The sequence below is a fragment of the Vanessa atalanta genome, chromosome 6 (assembly GCF_905147765.1).
Source record: "Vanessa atalanta chromosome 6, ilVanAtal1.2, whole genome shotgun sequence".
NCBI classification, from domain to species: domain Eukaryota; kingdom Metazoa; phylum Arthropoda; class Insecta; order Lepidoptera; family Nymphalidae; genus Vanessa; species Vanessa atalanta.
In genome coordinates this window covers 593,776-603,119 of record NC_061876.1, presented here as the reverse complement: position 1 = coordinate 603,119, position 9,344 = coordinate 593,776, and the positions used below count along the sequence as shown (strand labels likewise).

General features: G+C 32.5%; 1 protein-coding gene across 1 annotated transcript in view; it reads left to right on the top strand.

Moving 5' to 3' along the window:
- The first annotated feature begins 2,877 nt into the window (after window positions 1–2,877).
- The window catches only part of LOC125064653 (zinc finger protein Xfin-like), a 35,074-nt gene continuing 28,607 nt past the window's right edge, over window positions 2,878–9,344 (top strand). The window contains exon 1 of the mRNA XM_047671812.1: window positions 2,878–2,963. The gene's annotated coding sequence lies outside the window, so the exon portion shown is untranslated. The remainder of the gene's footprint in view (window positions 2,964–9,344) is intronic.

Genomic DNA, 9,344 nt, shown 5'->3' with positions numbered 1-9,344 from the left:
TATTGACCACTATTATAAAAATCAAATAAGTATATTTCTTAGCCGTCTTAAGTTACCACTGGTTCGGAGTGTAGATTTAACCGGAAATAACCGGTACGAAACTCGGTAGTCTCGTCCTCACTCTCTACATTAAAAACTAATTCAAATCATATATAATATAGTTATTTACAAGTTGATTAAACGTAAAGTAATATATCGTTTCCTTATTTACAAACACCATCCAATTAATCTGCAATGCAGCTCACTATGACCCAAAACGAATGAAACAAAATCCTAAGCAATTCATTAAAACTTTCCCCGTGATGACCCTCCCTCCTATTTACCGGATAGTGGGAGTTTTCCTCAACTGGCAACACTAACGGTGCGACAACGAGCCAAGTTAGATTGGTAGACATAACACGCGCCTTCGAGATGAGATTTTTGCGCCCATCGAAACATCTCCTGACGTTTGTCTTGTTTTAAAACGAAGTTTCTGTTTCGAAAGAAATAATGTTTTGTCCCCCCAAGTTATTTCCAGGTAACATTTCAGAATGCGATCCATTTCTTTTTATCTAAACCAGACATATTATCTAGAAAACTATATCAATGAGTGCATTTTTTTGCATTAGAAGCCGAGTATTAATTTGATAAATACATGTGTCCGGCTTTGTCCATTTCTGTCTGGTTTAAAAGCCGAGTGAGCCAGTGTAAGTACAGTCACAAATAACGTAATATCTTAGATATTTCATGACCAATGATTCGCGGCGCATTGACAGTGTGAGGAGTGGTTTATTATTATTGCGGTGCCAGGGGCCATGGGCGAAAGTAACTTACTGTCAGGCTCATTGGCTCGTTTGCCTTCACACAATAAATTAAAAAACAAAAAACTATAGATTAACTCAAAGATGATTTTGTTATCAAATTACTTGCCTTATATGACATTCAATCCCGACTACCGTATACTGTTCGTTTATGTTCAGCTTCACAACTGAAATTTTACGCTAAGCGATCATGACCCTCCCCGACTCTTAGTAAGTTAATTATTTAGATATCGATATATTATATTTTATATATTTAGAATCACTAATACAATAATTAGTTAGATATTATATCATATAGAACGAGCCGGCGGCATCAACAGTCTTCAACAGTTTTCTAAGACGCCACGTAGGTATAAAATCTAGATAGAAATATGTTCTTTATTAAATATATATATGATAAAAATAAATAATGAACGAGAATTTAGTTTTATTATTTTATTTTGATAAGAGAACAAGAAATCGATATCATTTTTAAAAGTAAAAAAAATATTTATAACGCCTACACTAATGATAATATGTTTACACGATCAACACATAAATAATGAGTACGTGTCTATTGTGTTAACAATTAATTCTTAACAGACTTTAAAATACATTCGAATAAATTCAAAACATTTCTATATTAAGCACTCAACAGAACAAGTAACGCCATCTGTCTTCGCAATAATAAAACGCCTGAATGCATTTTACCAAACACAATAATTATAATTTATTGCAATTTGACTGGATTCTCGCTAAAATATAAAATTTTTATGTTTAAAGTGTTTTTATATGATTTCCATATACGTAATTACAAATGGTTTCCTGACTCGCACCTGCAAACAAATAACACGTACCTACCGTCTTTATTACTTTCAATTCTATGTAATACATAGTTTAAATTTATAAATATCACATACCACGCTCTGGCACTTAATTATATTATTTTTAATTCGGGTTAATTATTCATGTGTTCGTAGAAATAACGTGACGATATAATGTATCCTTAAATTATCATTTCATACATAAATAAAAGTAAATGTATGCAAACATTTCATTTTATTATAACGTCGGTGATAGTCGGTGAATTTATTTCAATTATTTCTCTCCATATTCATGTTTTCGAGACAGGTGGCGCCATCTCTTACGGCATTACGAAAGATATCCGTTGGCTCGTAATATACAAAACCAGTAATTAATTCAAAGGTAATTAATTATACTTATTAGTGTACGGCAACGCGTGTAATATTAATAGTTTAATCGTAAAAATTAAAATAAAATATCTTGACATTTTGCTACAATGAAAGTAGGGACACATGCAAATATTTACATATACTTTACAATATATATTTTTTACATAATTTATGGTGGTTAAATTATCTATGTAACAAAGAGAATTAAAAAGAACCAGGGACTAAAAATAGTTGTGTTTGAAAGTTCTAAAAGTTTTCGCTGAAATCAAAAATAAAAATCCGCGCTAGCTAGTAGCTCGCAACATGTACAAAGCAAAATAACGCAGTCAGCTGCCTGATCTTGAATGTACGATGGTCTGCTTATGGGTTTTTTATTTATCATGTTTAATTAAGCGAATCGTGGCTCGATGGCCATTGTCCGACTTACCTGCTCAACGATTTAAATCTGTTCCCGCCGACCGGTTACACGGACTTGTCATATACCTTTTTATTTTCATTAATTTATTTACTCCTCAATATACCACAACACTGGGATCGAGGCACGAAAAAAACCTCAAACTGTATGCAATGTACTCATTATCATCACTCGTGCACTAATCACAATTGTTACGAGTAATAAGTTTGTTCATTTGAAAAAAAATCATGTTTTTCAGTTTTTTTACGTTACCTCTATGAAGTGATCAAGGCATTCTCACATACAACCAAAAAGTCAGCGTACGAGCTCATTCCGTTCGATTTTTAAATGTTTCGCATGAAGCGCGAAATTTTTTTGCGTTTCGCGCCACGCGTACAAAACAGCGGGCGCTTCTCGCGCGTCTGCTGTCAGAAGAATCCGTCAAGCCGGGGGCGGGCCGCCGAGGGACGGGCCACGTACTTCGGCTAACTTCGGAACGCTCTCTGTCCCACGGACGCAAAGTGAGCTGAGTCACAATCGTGTTGTTTCCTTATTCAATTTGTGTTTAAAATAAATCTGGAATCTTTATAAGGCCTGGTAAGTTATTTACTTGTCTAATTATTGATATTTCATTGTATAAAAATCACGGATATGTCTTTACTGTTTTGTAGATACTTTAAAATGTTTCTTGATGTTTTTTAAGCAGTCTGTACTAAAACATTGTAGTAGGACTACAACATAATTTTACCGAAAAATAAGTTCACAACGTCAAAGATAAAATGTTTGTATTTTGATTTATCAATGTGTAACATTTTGCGAGGGTCCTGCATTACTTTAATAATGAAATCTTCGAACATAACCTCAAAATGTTCGTACATTGAAGTTTTTCAGCGTCACGCATAGATGGCGTTGACACTGAGGGGCGGAGTTTGCACACTGATAATATTAGGGTAATTAAATTAAGATAGTTCGAAAACTGAATCGTTTGTACTATTTATTAGGCAATTTTTTTTAATATTGTTATAATTACAATTTTATACTACATTAAAAAGTATTTAGTACCTTTCGAATTATAAGTCTTAGTATAGGTACGTCTTATTTAATAATACTTATTTTATAATTCACAGATATTTTTTTACATACATACTGACTATTTACTCATTTACTGGTTTACTTTATACCCCTTCGGATAATAAACAAATAATACCTGAATTGCAACCACAATTTTATATGAGCCTTTGTCTCTCTAAAAAAAAGTGCAAATAAATCAAAAATATTTTTACTAAATCTGTACTAAATCGGTCTCCCAAATATATTATTTAAAAATAGTAATTTATTCTTTATCTCCTTTGAGATTTTTTTCTATATATGAAAGCACTCGGGCAAATGGGACATCCGATGGTACCTACCTAAGTGGTCACCACAGCTCATACACATTGGCGCCGTAAGAATTTTCAACCATTCTTTACATCGCCAAAGTGCACCAACCTTCAGAACAGAGATGTTGCCTATATTCCTTGTGTATATAGTCACACCGGCTAGCAACAATTCTAACCATTGCTGTTTTGTGGTACAATAAATGATAAATGAGTGGTACTTAACAAGCCGGGCTCGAAAAAGAACTACCACGTAAGAGAATATTGAAGACAATCTAACTAGTTTCATGATAAAATACAGTTACACGATATTTATATACCTATGATGTTAGGGTATAGAACCAATAGCTTCTCCCCCATTTTTACCTTCCTGACTCAGGGTTCCTACTGAGAATTCCTAGACAGTAGAACCCAAATTACCTTTCACTTGACCTTTCAATCCGAGACTTGGTTATTTGCAACCCTATAAGTTAGCCGATATATATGATACTAAATTGTTCATTCATATTTAGTTAACTTTATAAGCATATTCCACATTTTAAAATCATTTCTTACTTTAATTACCTTTTAAAAGATAGAGATATCAATATTTTTTTATCGGAATGGCAAAAAATAGACTGATACGACCCACAGGGCGGAGAGCGGTCCGTAGCCCCTAGGTAGTGTACCATGAATAACACGACTCAAATAAGGAACCTACATATGTAAATTGAAACGACAATTTTAAACGTAGAACTTAATTTAAATATAATTACTTTTTTTTTTAATTTATTACAAGTATGTAAGAGTTGAAAAATCTATTCTGCCCAGATTATTAATTAATTATTATTATAAATTCCAATAGCGTAAAAATATTAAATAAGTTTTTTTAGTTAATGCTTAATGAATACCATTTTGACATATCATTATTCACTCAACGAAACCTTGATTAGAAGCGAGACCGGTGAACGATTATGATAACACGCGATATATTATGCGTGAGAATCGACTATCAATTAAACTATAAGTTAACATGTCAAATAACAGATACAAACGATAAATTACCGGTTTTTATTAATATTTGCATTTAAAACGATAAAAATCACTAATGAATTTGCATTATACCCTATAAGGTAGAGATTATCATATTGATAAAAAAAATATAAAAGTGTGACCACGTAAGCGTTACAATATTTCCGTTGTTTTTTTTTATTATCAACTCGTAAGACCGCAAGTACTTCGCTTCGGAAAGTACCACTTAGGTACTCGATAGATAATCTACAACCATTGCTTTTTCATAATGCTAATCTAAAGTCGGTGAGCCAGTGTATTTACTGGTTTAAGAGGTGTAACAACTTCGATTTCATGGTTGCCAGCACATTGGAAGTATAATACATTGTTCATATTTTAGACGATCCTTACATACACACATAAAAACAGGTGTCCTGCTTGATACAAAGTCTAGCTAAGATATTAAAAGTAGTTAATATTTGCATAGAAGTAAATATAATTGTATGATGCAATTACATTCGGTTACGGGACGGTTACCCAAAATATTGTTTGACCTTTTTTAAATCATCCAAATGAACATACTTACCATAGAGGAACTTTATTACTCTGTATGAGTTAATTTAAAACAGCAGCTTGGGCGTGTGTTTTATGGCTTCTAATCCCACTCTATCAAGTTTATATATGATCATTAAATTGTATGTATCGATATGTATATACAGGTCTCGTAATGCCTATATATATAAAGTAAATGTCCCACTCAAACGTCTTTTCTTTTTTTAGCTTCCGTTCTTCCTTACATATAAAATTACGTACCTAATATCAAATAAAAAAACATATTTTAATAATAATACTCATCCTATATACAAGCAGAAACAATAACTCAACATTTGTATGTACTCTTACTTGTATTGTGCAAACACATTTTAAATTAAAAAAAAACACACACACACACACACACCAAAGATAATTTTGTAACTGTAATATTTCTAGAAAGGTCTCCCTTGATATTTCGTAAAACTTCAACAATGTCATGAGGAGAAAAAACGAAATTTACGATTTACAAACAATGGCAGTTCATCACTCGTCATAAAGAGAAGATTACGCACGTCCAATGCGACAGATTTACGACTAGTTGCATAATAGTGGACCGAGAACAACGGTCGTGAGAAATCAATGAAAAATCATTCTTTTTATAAATATATATCACTGACTTTGTAAGGATTAAGATCTACATATTTAAAGGAATACATCGGTTACCTTTTTGCATTCTTGTGCGAATAACTTTATTTTGATATACTTACATAGACTAAAATAATCTCTTATAAAAAAAAAAAAACGAATTCATAGCTATACGTACTACACTAAATATTTAAATACATAAAAATAATCCTATTTTAATACATAGAAACGAATAATTAAGGACAATATTTAGCAGTAATTATGGCTATTTATATTATTATAACCAGCTAGTTTATATCAAGCAAGACTTGTGCGTCAACACATATTGTAGTCATACAACATAGCTCCTGTAAACTATTAAAATATTTAGTTAATACATAGAAATTATATCGTATGAATTCTTAACGTGCTTGGTTTATGGTTAAAGATATTTTATTAATCAAAAAATAAATAACATCTAAATTATTTGATTTCACTTACTACTTGTTGACTTCCGGGCAGGATATATTACATGTATATATAATTGTATTTAACTAAAATGACTTTTAAATGATGAAAAAGAATAACTACTGAATTTCTTGTCAGCTCTACTCGGTAGAATCTACATTCCGGACCGGTGGTAGCTTCACTTAATATAGTTTGTTAAATGACGATTCAAAAGTGTAAAAGCTAACTCGAATGAAGTATAATTTGATTTGATTTACTAACATAACGTTGTATTCATAACTTGGGCATGCACAATTAATTTACGTTTTAAAATATGTATCTTAATATTAAAAGAGAGGTCATTCGCAGTCCAATTTCATAACCAATTTTCTTTCAAATAAGCGACAACTATTATTGAAAAGGAGTATAGTTTAGTTACTGAAAAATAAATGCAATTATGAATTATATAATTTCGCTATCGGTACTTAATTTACGCCAATAATATCCCTATTCGCCCACCAGTATTCCCCGACTACTTACATGAGTCGACGAGCCATAATTTTAATTATGGGTACGTCACACCATAGTAATTATATTATTCCATTATACAGGTTGTACTTGTCTCGTGACTTAGAATATAATGCGGTAATTATTAATAAATCAAGTGTCCCGGATTATCCGTGACGGGACAAACGTTTCCGGCGCGGGACGCGTTTTTATTTTCATTATTTTTATTTACAAAATAATAATTTATGGGCCAAGATACCGCCTTCAGAGAGATTTAGCGAGTGTGTCATAGACTCAGGGCCTCGCGACTCGATCTGTGTTGAATTATGTCTCGTTTTAATGGTTCCCCGGATTGCGCCGAAAAAGGTTGTGATATATAACGATATTAATAATTTTTATGATTAAAATTCATATTAATGTCCCGTTTAAGTGAAATATCGAACAATGCACGGGCTATATATTTTTCGAATAGAATGAATACACATCGAAACCAGATGAGGGATTTATCGTATCAGATGCATCAGATGCTTATTAACATAACAAAATCTTTGCGAGGCTGGCATGGCTCAATAGAGCGTGTAAATGTTGACTGTAGATCACGGTTTCAAATCCAGGTAGGAACCACTTATAAGGCATAAGGGGATAGCAAATTAGTCTCCAATGTCGGTGAATTAGCATAAGAAATGGTTAATATTTCTAGCAAAGACCATGTCTATGTGCGGTGGTAACTGCTTACCATCAGGAGAACCATTTACCCACCGGCCTAACGATTTAATTTAAAAACAAACGTATAGACTAACCAGGATGGGTTACTGCAGTGAAACAATACTACCTACTTACCTATAATGGAAAAACATCCATAATGTAACTAAGAGATAAACTACGTACAGCTTACTATCGAAACTCATTAAAAAACTGAGACAAACTTCAAATAATTCCAGTACTTAGTAATTAACAAAATGAACTTCTCAATAAAACTGAAATACATTACAGTAGATGTAATCAGTAACGTTATTGCGTTTACTAGGAAAGCAGATGGTAGAGAGGCCACCTGGTGGTAAGTCGTGTTCTGTATATAGATATCAGAATGGTAAGAAGTGTATACTATCACTTACAACATTCGATACGCAAACATTAATGTCACGTCTATGATCTAAGATATTATGTTCCATTAAAATAACTTTAGTGATGTAATTTGAAAGTTTTAATGGATAACACAGGTGTATAAATAGTAATCTTACTGCTAAACAATACTAAGTTTCGTTGCATGCCGGTTTGAAGGGTGAAGAATCTAGTGTTGTAGCAGGTAGATAACGTCTTAGTTTCCAAGATTATTTTATTTTATTTTCATTAGGACAACCAACAGTAGATACAATATCACATCCAAAATAAAAAATAAAAACATTTAAAAATTATCAAGGCAATAGTTCTACTACTTACAGGTAGTCTCAACATGCATTATTATATCACACAATGAAATTATTGAAAATATAAATTAAAGATAAACATGGCCTGAGCCGAGATGGCCCAGTGGTTAGAAGGCGTGCATCTTAACCGATGATTTCGGGTTCAAACCCAGGCAGGCACCACTGAATTTTCATGTGCTTAATTTGTGTTTATAATTCATCTCGTGCTCGGCGGTGAAGGAAAACATCGTGAGGAAACCTGCATGTGTCTAATTTCAACGAAATTCTGCCACATGTGTATTCCGCCAACCCGCATTGGAGCAGCGTGGCGGAATATGCTCCAAACCTTCTCCTCAAAGGGACAGGAGGCCTTTATCCCAGCAGTGGGACATTTACGGGCTGCTAATGCTAAAAAAAAAAACTATAATATAATAAATAATAATTCATAAGATATACCATATGATTAGAATTGAGCACAAATAAGATTCTTTATTTTTCGATTGAATCGAGGGCGACTCGTGACATATGTCCAAAACATTTTACTTTAATATTGATGGTGATGTATAACAATGATAATCTCGATATAATGGAATTCCTACCTAGTTGCGTTTTATATAATCTGGTATAAAATTAATGGCTCATATTACGGGAATATAAAAATATTATTGGTGAATTTGCGATGTAAGGCACGATTAATATTTCTTAAAAAGTCAATGATTATGTGCTGTGGTGACTTGACTACTAACAATTATAAATTTAAAACAATGTGCAGTTTTTCTTACACAAAACTTGAATTAATTGTCCTGTGCTATACATACATATGCCTTTATATGCCAACTCAACCTTCTTAATAGCAATCTTCAATCCATATTACACTGTTTTAAACACTCTGTTAACCAAATTATTTAAACAAGGGTACAGAAGCTATTTGTAAAGGCTCTATAATAGTATACCTATATAGAAGTAAAACTCCTACTCAAGTAGTCCGTTACCTAGCATGTTATATACTTACTATTCAACGTATGTATGTATGACAGTTGTATGAGTCTGTTTTTATCTGCACAGTCATTTGTTATATCTGCACATTTGATATT